The sequence below is a fragment of the Ursus americanus genome, chromosome 9 (assembly GCF_024610735.1).
Source record: "Ursus americanus isolate L20-20 chromosome 9, mUrsAme1.1.p, whole genome shotgun sequence".
Classification (NCBI taxonomy): Eukaryota; Metazoa; Chordata; class Mammalia; order Carnivora; family Ursidae; genus Ursus; species Ursus americanus.
In genome coordinates, this window is record NC_142135.1 from 39,757,656 (window position 1) to 39,774,082 (window position 16,427).

The 16,427-nt window shown below is 41.6% G+C and overlaps 1 non-coding gene across 1 annotated transcript; it reads left to right on the top strand.

The window, feature by feature from the left end:
* The first annotated feature begins 16,290 nt into the window (after positions 1–16,290).
* Positions 16,291–16,372, top strand: TRNAS-AGA (transfer RNA serine (anticodon AGA)). Its single transcript has one exon. It is a non-coding gene; the product is annotated as a tRNA-Ser (tRNA).
* Positions 16,373–16,427: the final 55 nt, after the last annotated feature.

Sequence of the window (16,427 nt, forward strand, 5' to 3'; positions counted from 1 at the left end):
GAAGTAGAAAGAGTAGGAGAGAAGCTGATTACACAGACATTCGAGGAAAGAAGTGGCTCCCTTTTTTTGAATGCTCTAGTCTAGTCTTTTTTCTCTGTTCTAGAAAAGAATAGTTTCTGTCTCATTTATGACTTCTAGGTATCAGAAGTCAAGACAGACCCAACTAGATCTAACCAGTGGCTTTCATAATAGTTTGGGCCAGAGAGGGTTGGGCAGAATAAAGATCGTTAGCCGAGCAGTGAACTGAATGCCAGTGTATCTAACTAACGAACTGTCCACAGGGCAAAGCAGGAGCCAGGATGCCAAGGAAATAAAATGTAAGGTTGAGAAATTTGGTGTCAGGTGTCAGGTAGATGGAGAGATTGAGGGAATACAGACTTGTCAAGTTTAAGGCCCAAAGAGTCAAAGGTTAACCCTGAAAGATTTACTAAAGGGTTGAGACCCACGGAAGGGTTCGTGAAACCAATGTAGTCCATTTTTCACCAAAATTTTTAAAAAAAATAAATAAAATAGGATATAACAGAATAGGCTAAGATAGGATAAGATATAAAATAAACTAGACTATACTAGAAGAGTGATTACATTCTGTACTAAGAATAAATATCGTGCAATGAAATTTTTAATTCAAGGGTGTTGGTATGTGTGTGTGCACACATGTACTGAGTCTTTATATAAAATACACATCTTACCATGTGTATTTACCGGAAAAGTTTGAAGCCATTGATAAGTAGAGGCTTCAGGGTAAATGGGGAAGTAGGGAGGAAAGAACCGTAAAATTCATGAAAATTAGAATTCTCTGCAAATGCCAAAACAGTTCTAATGTCCTCCTTGAAGAACGGAAGCCCAAAGAAATAAAATAATGTGCCCAAAGTTCTAGAGTTCATGACAATGCAGAAACTGGTATCTTCATGCTTGTATTGTAACGGCCTAACATTAAGTTTTTGATTGCCAAGGCATCCATTTCATAAGACATCCATCTTAAATAAATATATTGTCAGCTGTGTGACACAGCTACCAGCAAAACAGCCAGATAAGAAATTAGGCTCCCCCCACCCCACTTCAAAAAGCCCTGGGTAACCCAAATAACTGACCACCTGAGTGATGCTGCTTCTCCCTTCCTACACCCTAATTCCTGCTGTCATGCTTTAAATTACCCAATAGAGTGAATCTGCAAACCTTAGACGTCCTACCCTCAGCCCCTAATGAAAGCAGAATTCCAGGTTCATTCTCTCCCTCCCTCTCTCTCTCTCTCTCTCTCTCCACCTCACCCGCTTGATTTTGACTTCACTGTGTGGCTTTTGGGTGTGCCGTGTACCCTTCAGGATTCATGAGTAACAAACCCTGATGCTCAAAATTCCCCGAAGGTTTTGCTAAAGTGGGTCCCACAATCAGAATAAAAACTACAAGGGCCAGTGCAGCCACAACATTGGCCCAGGCTGGGGAAATGTCTGCAGGGACTTCCTACGAATAACACCAGCTGGGCCTGGCAAGTGCTGCAGGCATTTTTAGCTGCAAGCATCATTGTATAGTCTAGGACAACACAATAATGCCAATAAATGCTTTCTTCCCCCCTAAACTGTAAGGGAAACAGGTTGACAGAGGACGCATAGGAGGAAAGGGAGGCGCTGCAGACAAACCTCTGCTTTGAGGACTGTCTTAGGTTGGTTCTACCACTAAGGTAGACAACGGATTGGTAATGACAAGTCTCTGTTCTGCCACCCACCTAACTTGGGCAGTCACTCAACTTCCATAATGCCCAGTATTTTTCCTCTGTAAATTGGCACCAAATACTTGAACTAAACCCCATTGAGTGCTACCAGCCTCCATTCCCTTCTGCTTATTTCCTAACAGTAGCCGGACTTTGTTCATTTATCTCCTTCCTCTATGTGACCCAAGGGTACTGGACTCCACATCCATCTCCAACATGGATACTGACTGGTCTATGCCAGTCATAGTAATCCCATCCTTCCTTGCCGGTAATTGGTTCAGGCACCGAAGCCAGTCACTATAGGTCATCCCTCCATTCCCCCACTCTCTTATGCAATGGACACATTACCTACACTGGCTAATCAGGAGAAGAGAATGACTTCTCTTCCATGCTGGGCTGAGAGAGTTTTCTTCTTTTCAGCTAGACATGAATAATGAGATGGGTAACTCCAGTTGCTACTGACAGAGTTCTTACTACCATGAGGGAAAGTAGCCTTGGCTGGAGCCGATGCCCTGGATGAAAAAGAGTGGAAAGAGAGAACTAACTGAATCCTTACCAACCTGATGGGGTAACAACCACGAGCTCACCACACCTCTGGATTTACAGTTGAGACCATTGTAACTTTTCTTACTGTTTAATGCAGCTTGATTCAGGCTCTCAGTTGCTCACTGCTGACTAAACCATAATGCAGTAAGGCTAGAGTGAAGATTAAATTAGACAGCTATGTAAAAACCTGTTATAAAGTGCAGAGAATGTATACAAATGGCAGCCTTTTTCAAAATTATAAAGTTTCAACTAACCTAGATAGAGGGTTTTCTAGGAAAAGTCCTTAACTACTATGAGCCTCACCTCCTTTCTTGTGGGATATATTTGCCCTCTGTCTTGACCTCTGAACAGGGATTGTATTCGGTAACAACACCTAGTGCATTATCAACACTTAATAAATGCAAAATAATGTTGTGCTAACTACAAATTGCCAGCAGATGTTCTTAAGGCTTTGGAACCTTCAGGTGAAACTGATTGCACAAAATAGTAGTTTAATTACTACATCATCCATCTCAGTAATGGAGTGTGTCTGTCCGTCTCAGCACTGAGATCTCAGGTTAGACTGTTGCTGCAGGGTTTAAGACTTTGTGCTCAGGGCGCCTGGGTGGCACAGCGGTTAAGCGTCTGCCTTCGGCTCAGGGCGTGATCCCGGCGTTATGGGATCGAGCCCCACATCAGGCTCTTCTGCTGTGAGCCTGCTTCTTCCTCTCCCACTCCCCCTGCTTGTGTTCCCTCTCTCGCTGGCTGTCTCTATCTCTGTCAAATAAATAAAATCTTTAAAAAAAAAACAAAAAAAAAAAGACTTCGTGCTCAATATGCAGTCCCTAAAGGCAGGTTTTGGGAAGAGCCAACAATCAGTTCTCTGTACATCACCATCTTGAATTATTTTGTTCAAAGACAAAGCTCAGCATGCAAAACAAGATGTCAAACAAGAAGATGTCAAAAAAAGAAGTTTCTGGCTAAAATGAAGTTTAGGAAGACAAGTACTCCCAGCAGTGCAGACAAGTAACCAGAAGCATTACCCATAAGTGGTTAATAAGGAGATAGAAGGACAAGGTTCTTTAGAAGAGCTAGAAGGAATAATCTCAAGATTCCTGCATCCTCAGAAAATATTCCTCCCATCCAGTGGGTTTTAACCCTGTCTGTGATTAGAATCACCTGGGGAGGGGCTTTTGGGGGGTGATTAGTATCATAGGTCTCTGAACCCTACCCCAGCTAATTAAATCAAAATTCCTGGGAGAATACCAACATCATTAATATCACTAATATCACCTAAGAACTCATTAGAAATGTAGAATCTCAAGCCCCACTCAAGCCCTCATCCAAGACCCACTGAATCAGGATTTGCATCTCAATAAGATCGCCAAGTGACTCTTGTGCCCATTAAAGCTGAGAAATGCAAGTTCAGAAAACAAAGAAGCTTATTTTTACTCTCATTAACAGTTCCAGTGCTAACAATGCTAACAGAGTAGCAGGGAAGCCTAACTCCACAGAGTCATTCAGTGACCCAGGTTCTTTCTTTTATGTTGCTCTGTCCTCCCTAGGACAGTGCTAACTACTGCCTGGATTACTACAGGGTCCAAACAGCATCAGGGGAAGAGAGCACTGGAGGAGAACCTTCAGTCGCCCTGAGGTCTAACACCAGAAGTACTATACAATATCACTGCTCTGAAATTAGTCACAGGATCACATCTAACTCCAAGGATGTTGAGAAATCTAGTCTGCTTACATGTCTAGGAAGGAGGAGAGGACAAATTTTGGTGAACAAAGATCAGTCTCCATGCTGTACACATAGTAAGTGCCCAATAAATGACAGCCCTTATTAGAGCTATTCTCATTTAACCAGGATGTATGTTTTACTGGCTTAGAATACAAATAGTGTTTCATTTATTTTATTATTCTAGTGAATTGCTTGAGACCCAAAGACCTTACCAGCAGGGAGTTTGGAACTCCTTCCTTAAGATCTTTCCCATTCCTCCATCCCTACACGGTCCAACATCCTCGAGCCTTTTTCAGTTCTAATGGGTCAATCATACTTCCAAATGCCAGATGAGAGAAATAACTAGAAAGTTCTATTAGCTCACCGGTACCATTACTTTGGTGGCTACCTCATGGGCACACCAAACACTGGCAAAATGACCAACTTCTACTCAAGACCAGTTCTATATATACCAAGGGCTTTGATCAGGGAGCTTCCTTGGTCAAACCATAAACAAAAACCCCTTAATATTATCCCAGGGGCAGGGGTGTCTACTGACCTTACATTTTTACAACTCAGGGAGTTTACACTCACGGGACTTTTCCAATTATATTTCCTATTATAATAAAATTTCCTATTATAATAAAAATCTGATCTAAGGCTGCTGCTGGATGTTAAAGAGGCTGGTGTCATTTTAAAAATCTCATCTCACCAGTTCTCAATAGCGCCTAACATCTCCTTAAGGCAAGTATCATGATTTCTGTTTATTGCTTTAGAAAGGGAGAATTTAAAACACTCCTTAGTCTCAGTGACCACAAAGCCAGCACTCAAAACCTAGTATTTCTGGCAAATAATAATAATAATAATAATATCTGACATGCATTAAGCACTTTTTATTCACCATGTACTTCTTAAAAACTTTTTAAAATAATCAGAAAAGAAGATGTGGTCCATATATACAATGGAATAGCACTCAGCCATCAAAAAGAACGATTTCTCATCATTTGCTGCAACATGGACGGGACTGGAGGAGATAATGCTAAGCGAAATAAGTCCAGCAGAGAAAGACAATTATCATATGGTTTCACTCATTTATGGAACATAAAAAGTAGGAAGATTGGTAGGAGAAGAAAGGGAAGAAGAAAGGGGGGGTAAACAGAAGGGGGAATGAACCATGAGAGACTATGGACTCTGGGAAACAAACTGAGGGCTTCAGAGGGGAGGGGAGTGGGGGAATGGGATAGGCTGGTGATGGGTATTAAGGAGGGCACGTAGTACACGGTGCACTGGGTGTTATGTGCAAGTAATGAATCATGGAACTTTACATCAAAAACTAGGGATGTACTGTATGGTGACTAACATAATATAATAAAAAAATATATTATTAAAAAAATAATCAGAAAAGTACAAATATAGAGCTTGGTGAATTTTCACCAGCTAAGCACACCCACATAGTCAGAACCACAACAGGGAACACAACATTTCCAGCACCCCCAGAAACCCTTCATGTTACTAGCTACTCATTCTGCCCAACTAGGGCACTCACTATCCTATTTTCTAGTGTTGCCTGTTTTTTATCTTTATGTAAATGGAATCATACAGCATTTATTCTCTTGTACCTGACTCTTTTATTCTTCATTACATTTGCGAGGTTCATCCATGTTTTTGCAAGTACATACAGTTTATTAATTTTTGTTGCTGTGTAATATTCTATTACATAAATATGCTGCGATTTATTTATCCATTCCACTTTTGATGGGCATTCGGGTAGCTTCCAGTTTGGGGCTACTATACATCCTGCAACTGTGAGCATTCTAGTACATGTCTTTTGGTAAATACATATTGGATATATACTTAGAAGTGGAATTGCTTGGACATAGGGTATGCATACTGTTCCACTAGTAGATGCTGAACAGATATGGTTTAAGTCCTTCACGTGGATTAGCTCACTAAATCCTCGTAATAGTCTTATAATAGTCTTAACAGTGAAAGTCCTATCGTTAGCCCCCATTTTTACAGAAGAGGAACAGAAGCACTTAGGATTAAATAGGTTAAATAACACTGCCAGTAAATAGATGAATTCTATTTAAATAGGGTTTAAATTCAGGAGGTTTAGGCGTGGAGCCTGTACCCATAACCACCACCCTGTATTCTTAAGCCAGGATTCATTCTAGAACTATGCACATCTGTTCTTTTGCTAACTCATTTCCCCCACCATGCATTGTTACAAGAATTAGAGCACACATACACACATGCACACAAGATAGTTCTGGGAATGACGATCATTAACAGTATTGATATCATTGATATAAAACCGGCCATGAGCTAGTCATTTACATGGGCAATCTGTGTATATATGAAAAGTTCAGATCAACCAAGGATTATTTTTACTTCATTTCTAGTGGAATTAAAAATATAAGGTAGGCATGACATTCTCAGTTAGATACATAGTATCAGACCTTCTATTTTAACTGGGAAAGTTGAAGCCTTACTCATTTCAGCTTCCTACAGTAAGTGGAAATTTTACATAGTTAATCATTCAACATATTATCTGTGCTGGGTGTTCTGAGGGGTGTACCCTGGGAAAGGACGCATGGGATGAACACACCCTCATGGATCTCACCATGAGGGACATTAGAAATAACTATGACAGACAATAACAAAAACAAAGTGCCACAATGTAGTTATAGGGCTACAGATAAAAGAGAAGTCTCATTGACTGGTCAGGGAAGACTAACGTGGTGGTCTCATTTTAGCTGAATAATAAAAGACTGATAAGATTTCCCAAAAAAGATAGTACAGTCAGGGAAGGAGTAATGGAATGAACAAATGCACAGATACAGGAAGACACTAAATGCTTCTGGAAAACAGAATGGAGTTAGAAACCGAAGGCTATCCCGGACAGAACAACCACACCACTAACAACCACATCACTAACACTGAGTATTTACCGTGTGCTTTCTCATCTGACACTCACAACAGCCTGATGAGGTAGGCACCATTGTTCCCTTTTACAGGTAAGCGTGCAGGGATATAAAAAAAATGTTAACTTGTTCAACCAGTGTCACAGCACTGGTAAGTGCCATTGACCAACTTTCAGTTGTGGCCCATCTGACTTCAAAACCCCCACTACACTCAAATGCCTCCTGCCAGGGGTAATGGGAAATGGATCCGAGGGGGAACTAGGTGCCTGGACTTCATATGGCAGGCAATGTAAGGCCATCAGAGATTTAGTAAGAAACTAAGGACATAATCAGAGCAATGCCCTAAGAACAGAATACTTCAAACTCTGGGTTACTACTTACTAGTGGGTCATGGAATCTATTTAGGTAGGTTTTAACTAGCACTTTTTTAAATAGAAGGATAGAACAGATTGGAACAGAAAATATTAGAATGCACCTCACATTGATTAAAATACAATTTTATAAAACTTCTGTCTCACTTTAGATAGGTAACATACAGGTAATAAGTAGATGATTAAATAGATGATAGATAGATGGCAGAGAGATGTATGTGTATACTGGGCTGTCATCTAAAATGTATTTCTTGGGGCTCCTGGGTGGCTCAGTCGGTTAAACATCCAACTCTTGATTTCGGCTCAGGTCATGATCTCAGGGTAGTGGGATCAAGCCCCACTTTGAGCTCCATGCTCAGCACCAAGTCTGCTTGTTCCTCTCCCTCTTCTCCCCGCCCCCACTCCCTACCCCTGCTCACACACGCTCTCTCAAATAATTAAAAAGATCTTAAATAAATAAAATATTTCTTACTGTAAGTCAGGATCAAAAAGTGTGAAGTCTTCAGCTCTAAGAAGATGGCCAGGAGTGGAAGCATACCGATTCGATTGGAGAAAGAGTGGGGGCAGGAAAACCAGTTAGAGGATATTTTCGGGTTTCAGTAATGGAGGAAACTAAATTAGGTGGTAGCAGCTGGATTCAACAGAAAGAGTTTTGTGCAATAAATATGTTTTCTCTTACTTAATCTACACTGGAACATCATTCACCTGTTCTCTGTGCCCTCTACTGGAATCCTTCGAAGACCTCTTCTCACTTGCCCGTTTCCTATCAAGAGGCTTAACTTCCATGTTGCATGCCTCCGCAGGGCTCAAACAATAACCTGTCTGTTACAAAATACGTCCTGACTTTGGGGAGAAAACACTAGACAAGCCAGAGAGGTGCAAGACAGTGAAGATGGTCTTTTTCTCTTGGGCTCCACAGTAGAGGCCATCCTGGCTCTCTCAGTAGCTCTGCACTTCTGTTGTCTCCACCCATTCAGCCCTCACAACATCCTTGCTAGGTAAGTACTATATTAGTAACCCCATTTTTTAACAGGTGAAGAAACTGATGATCAGAGAAAATAAGCAACACCTTCAGGTACCCACCACCCTCAGCTAGTGAACAGGGGAAATGAGATTGCAACCCAGGCCAATGTGACTTCTAATGCCACGTGTTCACCTCCTTTGGCACACTGCCTTTCATTAAACTATGTTTCCTTTCGATTAAGAAACTTTAAGGTTTTTTTTCTTTTTTTATTATGTTCAATTAGCCAATAGATAGTGCATCATTAGTTTCTGATGTAGAGTTCAACGATTCATTAGTTGCATTTAACACCCAGTGCTCATCACATCATTTGCCCTCCCTAATACCCATCACTCGGTTACCCCATTCCCCACCTCCCTCCCTTCTGTAACCCTCAGTTTGTTTCAAGAGTCCAGAGTTTCTCATGGTTTGTCTCCCTCTCTGAATTCTTCCTATTCAGTTTTCCCTCCCTTCCCCTATGGTTCTCGGCACTATTCCTTATATTCCACATATGAGTGAAACCATATGATAATTGTCTTTCTCTGCTTGACTTATTTCATTTAGCATAATCCCCTCCAGTTCCATCCATGTCGATGCAAATCGTAGGTATTCATCCTTTCTGATGGCTGAGTAATATTCCATTGTATATATGGACCACATCTTCTTTATCCATTCATCAGTTGAAGGACATCTCGTCTCCTTCCACAGTTTGGCTATTGTGGACATTGCTGCTATGAACATTGGGGTGCATGTGCCCCTTCTTTTCACTACATCTCTTTAAATTTTTTAAGATTGCTTTTAGTTTATTATACCATAGAAAGCTAAGGTATGGAAGTATATCAGGTATTTACTAGTCACAACTTACAGATCAGGAGACTGAAAAACAAGAATTTCAATGTCTCCTCTAAGACATAACCCAGTAACAGAGCTAGATCCAAAACCAGAGCTAGCGAAGCCAAGTGACAAATTGCTGTTGGTTCAAAGAATTTTAATCTAACTGTACTCGGGGCATAGATAGATACTGGTCTGGATTTCTGCCAGAGGCCACTGTGTAAATTCACTGCACAACCTCTTCCTTGGAATAGACTTTTAAACTTTTCCTAGCTGATGGAACTTATTAGCATTTTCCTTCGCACTCACATCTCATCTTCTCTGTGCACACAGGATGGTTGCTGGAGAATGTTAAGAGAGTACAGACTGATTCTACACACAGTGGACATCTGTAATAACTGTAGAATAATGCAAACTGGCAAGTGTCATATGAACTTATATACACTCAAAAATCCTGAATTGAACAGATCCCCCACAGATAAGATTAAAGAATTAAATTGTTTGGTTGGGTAAATTTCTCAGCCGAGTCCTTATAAGTAATTAGAAGATCAAATTAAAGCATATTCCTACCCTTGCCTCAGTTGTTTTTTTATTAATTAGGAGGAGAAAAGATAACCTTAAGATAAATAATGAAAACATGTAAACTATAGTATGACATGGTAAAATGAACATGCGCTCTGGAGTTAGACCCAATTTCAAAACCCAGGCTGTATGACTTTGGACAAGTAACTTTACCTCTCTGTCCCTAGTTCTTCAGCTGTAACAATTAAATAAAATAGGTTACATAAAGAGCTCAGGATAGGTAGTATGCAATAAATTATATTATAGATGTGAGACTGCTATACCCAACATGATCATTGCCCTGAGGCACGCTGACACCTCAGTGCCTGCCTGACGAGAGGACAGAAACCATTGCAGTGTAGCTCAGGCTAAGAGAACTGACCTGACCTGGGGCTTATTTATATGAAAGGAGTCCACCAGGCAAAACTCACAGTTTTCAAAGGCAAGCTTGGATCCGATCCAGCCTGACACTTATACCCAAGGGGCTGGAAGTGGAGGCCTGGAAAGGCAGTAAGAATGTGTGAGCTGTGGAGATATTCATAGTCAAGTGGGTGACAGAATCTGATTCCAGACAGACTCATTCAGGTTGAAGCACAACTTTAGCCATAACCAAAAGAGGCAAGGGGCCGGCACGGGCCAAGAGTTTGTCGGGGTCCTTGTGGTAAGCGAAGAAATAGCCCTAAAAAGGATAACCATGTCAAAACCCCGGAATCTATGAATGTTACCTTCTTTGGAAAAGGGATCTTTGCAGATGTAATTAAGTTAAGGATCTTGAAAAGAAGAGCTCAACCTGGATTAGCTGGGACGGCCCTAAAGGCAATCACATGTGTCTTTTAAAATGGACACACAAGGGGCACCTGGGTGGCTCAATCAGTTAAGCATCTGACTCTTGGTTTTGGCTCGTGTCATGATCTCAGGGTCGTGAGATCAAGCCCCACATCAGGCTCCTCACCAGCTGTGGAGCCTGCTTAAGATTCTCTCCCTCTCTCCCTCTGCTCCTCCCCACCCCACGTTTAAAAAAATGATACACAACAGAAGACACACAGAGGAGAAGGCCACGTGAAGACAGAGGCAGAGATTGGAGTGATAAGGCCACGAGCCAAGAAGTGCTAAAAGCCACGAGAAGTGGGAAGAGGCAAGGAACGAATTGTTCCTTGGAACCTTCAGAGGGAGTATGATCCTGCCCACAGCTTGATTTCAGGCTCCTGGCCTCCAGAACCAAGAGAATAATTTCTGTTGCTTTAAGCCACCCAGTTTGTGGCAATTTGTTATTGGCAGCCCTAACAGCGTACTGCAGCCCTGGACAAGGGTCTGGGGTTTGGGTGAAGTTTCAGCTCAAGAACAGAAACAGAGTTCAATCTAAAAGTAGAAGAGAAGTCCATCACAAGGGGCTCAATGGGGCAGAGAGCACTGTCTGTCACTCGCCAGATACCAGAGTTAGGCCATCCAGACCAATTCCAGATTGAACCATGAGGGAGAAGAGTGAGCAAGCTCTGGGCTGGCTCAGAGGCTGGTGTGGTTCATCTTGCAGGGACGTGTTTCAGTACCCACAGCCAAGCAGGCAAACAGAAACTGAGAGAGAAACCAGTGATGTTCTGCCAATAAATGATAAATATCTTATAGAACCTGGTCACATGTAGTCTAAGTTGGTTTCGGGAGGAAAAAAGCCGGAAAATATGCTCCTCCCACTATGGAAGGAATCTGTCCTTTCATTCACATTCTAGGCACATGCCCACACTAGGGGTGCAGAGGTGAAGACAGGTCTTGCTCTCCCAGAGCTCTTGATCTGCTCTGGCCCTTCCCTGTAGCCCCCACAGTCTCTCTTAGAATGAGACCTCCGTGCATGCTCAACAAGACACATTCTCCTTCAGCCAAGAGCTTCTATGGCTTGAAAAGACCATTTTGTGCCCATGTTAGTAAGAAAGGAGGATCGGGAAAAGAAAGAACTTACCATTTCTACAGCCTTCTAAGTCACAGGTCAGAGAATCAGCCTTACTGTTAGAATACAATGGGGATTCCCTGACCCCAAAAAGTACTGTTATAATAGGATTTCAGCTTAGATGTTCTCAAAAACCACACTTCTCCATCCCTTCCTAGGCACTATAGGAGAAACAGGTATTCATCAGCTATAGTCCCTGTCCTTCAAGGAGCCTGTGTCCTCACATGTAATATGAGGTCTAGACATAATCACTAAACTATAAAGGGGTGAGTACATTAGAGTGACACAGACAATCAGAGATCAAAACCATGAAGGGATAAGAGATGTTTTTATTGATATGTCAATGCAGGCATGAAAGGGTTCCAAACTGTGGCAATTTCATATTAAACTTATATCATCAATGTCATGGCCACTAGAAAGAGTCTTATCCAGAATAACCAGGATGATAAGAAGTAAGACAATGTAATAGTTGCAGTGAAAATCTCTTAATAATCAAAGAATTTCTAAATTGTTTCGATTCTTGCCTTGAGTGCTCATTCTATAAAATGGAAGAGTTTTATACATAATCACTAAAGTCCTTTCAAATATTCCTTGGGCAATTCACTGTAAGGGAGATAGCTCTGTTGGCTTTATCCTTAGGGACTTCCATGAGTTTTTTGTGGCTGCGAAGAGCTTTTGGATTTTCAGAAACCTACAGGCATCTTTTTTTAAAGCCATAGATTGGTTGACATGTGGAAATGTGACTGAGAAAATAGAGAGGACTGGTCTGCTTAAAACCCTGGCTCCTCCCTAGAAGGCAATATGGCCAGTTGGGGGACGGAAGACTGATGGGCACGAAACCTAAGCCCAGGCCGTGAGCCATTTCCGATTGCCTCTGTCAGCTTGGTTCTCACTTTGCTTTCATTCTCACACCTAGCTGTAATTCCTACTCCCCATCCCACAGAGTTCTCCAATTGATCCTTTTTTCTTTCTCTTGAATCAGGATTAACTTTCTGAAGGTTTAAAATCGTAAAGCAAAAACTAATATGAAACAAGAAGGAGGGAAGAGGGAGCTGTGCTCACAGAACTGTAGAATTGAAAGGCATATTTTAATGCTCAAGCCTCAAAAGAAAGGCTGGACTACTGACTCCTCAGAGGGTTGCCTGGTTTGAGCCACATACATTAGCACTTGCCTCCTCAGGCTGATCTGTTTGTTGGTTGCTATATGGATGGTAATAAAATACATATTTGGGTGGGGCCAAAAATTGTATTACACTCTTAGAGCACATCTGTGAATACCGGCCTCTTGAACAAATAACCATAGTTCACTAGGCTTCTGTGCTGTCAGAGGCTGCTTTCCAAATACCCACTTTGAACCTAGCTCTGCCATATGGACACATGGGGTCAATGAAAAATAGTGTCCGAGGGGCCCCCAAGCATGAGAAGTTCTTGCAAAAAGTGACAGGTTTTATCCAGGCTGCCGAAGAGAAATGTACTGAGACTGGAAAGACTAAGGAGGTGCACGCCTTCGGAACGTGTCTGTGGATCAAAATACACCCTAACAGATTCTTGAGAGAGCCCCTGGCGGCCATGTTAACCTTGGCATTGTTATCATTAAAAGGTTATGCTCATTTCTGGCACCTAACATTGGACACATTGACAGCAACGGGGTTGATGGAAGAGGAAAGAATCTGTTTTGCAGTAAAAAAAGATTTTTTTAAAAGCAGTTCTCAGATTTCTCAGGCCATTTGAAATCACGCCAGAGAAATACTTGATTTCAGCATTCTTAAGCTCTCTGCGATGATGCTGCAAGTGGTGTCCCCCACGTGTGATGATGTATTTCGGGGCCAGAGTTTTCTCAAGACGTTCCAAGCCTGCAGGCTCCTGATCCTTTTTCAAATTACGAAGATGATAGTATCCCAGTGAGGGTTGTGATTAGTCTAAACTCTCCACAGCTGTGAGAGATGAATGCACAAATTCCAATAAAGATTCCGCATGTTCTGGACTGAATTTACCTACACGACATCGAGGCCTAACAGAGGGACCACTTAAAAGAACCGGAGCTGCCTCAGTGCTATTCTGTTTCTTCTACGGCATCAGCTGCTGGGGGGCTGGCAATTGTTCTGGGAGGATGCCTCCCCTCACACCACTGTCACTGCCCACCCGTGGATGCTCATTTTAGAAGGTCTGGGATGTGTGGGAGTAAAGCAGAGCTGGGAAAATTAAACCCAAGTACATGGGAATTTAAAGAGGCCTTGCAATTCATTATGTGAATAGCCAGGAGGATTATAAAACACCTTGTAACTGAGGGGGTTGGCCGGGAGCTGTGTGGGACAACACAACCAGCTGTATCACCATCCCTAACTCATTTAGAACGGTGCTAGCAAGAAGGCAGGCTCAGAGCTTTCTGCGGTTACTTGGAAAAGCCGACAGGGCTTTGTTTTCTTATTCTGGACACCTTTCTCCTAAAATACTTCCTTAGAATCCTAAGTAATGTAATAATACACAGCATGCTCCTTTTACCATGTCTAATAATTGTCTCATCTGAAAACACTTGGCTATTCTCCTTTATGAAACATCTGACACTAGGCATGCTTTCCAAAACTGTGGAAGACTTTGGGGGACAAGGAACTTACTTCACTGTCTACACAGATTAGCAACTATAGAGCTAATAGATAAGATTCCTCACTTTGGAAAACAAAAAGAAAATACCAAAGGAATATATAATAGTATTTTTTTTAATCTTCTAATATTTTTTGCAGGACTGCAGAATCTTCTAAAGCTATGTCCACAGTCATTGTGCGTACATCCACCTCCATTGTTCACAAGCCACTGAAGTACACCTAGCATCACTCCTGACAACTAGAGATTTTTAATACTCCACTACCTATCATTTTACAGTTTATCACACAGCCACACACATGTGTGATACGCGACACTTCTCCTTGTAGACATGGAACTTGTTTTCTCTAAGGCAAACAAGAAAGGCAATGCCACTAAAGTCAAGAGACCCAATGAAGAATTGAATGAGCTGTAAGCAAAATTCTCAAAGCACCAACCCCTGAATGATCTATCTATACATGGTATTTTATTAAAATGAGGGAGTGGAAGAAGAAGGAAACAAGCCCCAATATTTTCTTATATTCATACAAACAAAACACACGACTACAAGCATTTCCGCTTTTAACGTTTCACAGTCCTTCATGCAAATCCTCTACTTGCTAATAGATTCTCTCAACTACTAGCCATACCACCTCAGATTTCATCATTGCTAGAGAAAAATCAAATTATTAGTTTAAGCCTGTTAAACTGGATGGTAACTATTCATTACTCCCCCTGGAACCCATGTTGCAAGGGCAACTTCAGTATCAAATGGCTTATTCCTGTCTTTCTGCTGGAGGCCAGTTCCAAGTACAATCACCCAGCAAGGCAACTTGGAGGGAAAAAAGATAATAATTTTAAAAAATTGAGTAGGAAATCAGACAGCATGTCAGGATTCTTATGGCTAAAACAAAGCTGCAGAGGGAATAACCAGAGCAACCCTACAGACAAGAGGAGTGTTGCCTTCCTAAGAATATTCAAAGTTGGTCTGATAGTAACATTAGTAGTTGCTGGTAGATGCTTGACAACCAGCTCATATGGAAAAAAAAAGCCATGTTTTGTAGCATTTGCAATGTCCCTGGTGCAAAAGAACCCAGGAAGGGTGATTTCAAACTACCCAAGTGACATCCCTGAATAGGAAGTCAAGAAGAGATTCACGATAGATATAACTAACTTCAACAGCATAAATTATAATAAAATGTGGTGAGATAACTAGACTATGATGAATTTTGAGTATTACTTTTGTTTTTAATGTCATTAGTTGTAAGTTTATATAATTTAGTTTTGATTAATGGTTGCATTTAACAATTGGCTTCCAAAATTCATAAAAATATAAAGGTGGGCTCAAGTGAGTAGGTACCCTTGGCTCCAGCAAACCACTGAACTTTGCTCTCCAGGGACATTAAAGACATTTTCAACGAACAACAAACCAAATAAATGAAGCTACTAAATCACTTGGATCAAACTATTTCCAGGGTTTCCAAGGGTACCAACCTCTTTGCTACCCCACCTTAGAAATACTCAAAGTTCAGGTTACACCTTTTGTAGTATTTACAGGAATATCATCAAATAACACCTTGTATTTGTATCACGCATTACACTTTTCAAAGTAGAGCTTTAGAGCACGATGGGACAGTCTGATCCTGCCTAGTGAATTTAAATCGGTGGGTAATAATAGCATTTTAGTACCTTGTCCATGAAGAGACTGTCCTGGAAGCTGTTTGTCCAAGACAGAGGTGGAGAGATGGAACTGCGAGCCAGGCAAGGAAGCCTAGAGCCGGCCAGATGCCCCTAGGTTCCAGATTCCCTCCTGGAAATGGGTCCATTACTGAGAAAGCAAGTGTACGGTAGTACCAGGCTTTCCTCCCTCCCTTCCGTTTTCTGCCTCTAACTAGAAATCTGACTAGAACTCAGTTTTTCCTGATAGAAAAGAAAAGGATTGGGTTGGACGGGATATGCTCGAAGAGTCTCTCAAGAAGCTAAAATTATTAGAGTCATTACATTCAAATATGCTCTTATCTGATCGAACAGCTTTGTAATGTTTTTCTCCCCCATCCAAACATACCTGTTACACCGCCGACACTTGTGTGAAGAGTCTACATAGATCTTACTGCCAAAATTAACAACAGCAGTAGTCGTGGCCGAGTGGTTAAGGCGATGGACTAGAAATCCATTGGGGTCTCCCCGCGCAGGTTCGAATCCTGCCGACTACGGGAAAAATCAGCTTTTTGCTGCTTTCGTTTTGGAGCGTTCTCCCCACCTTTCCCC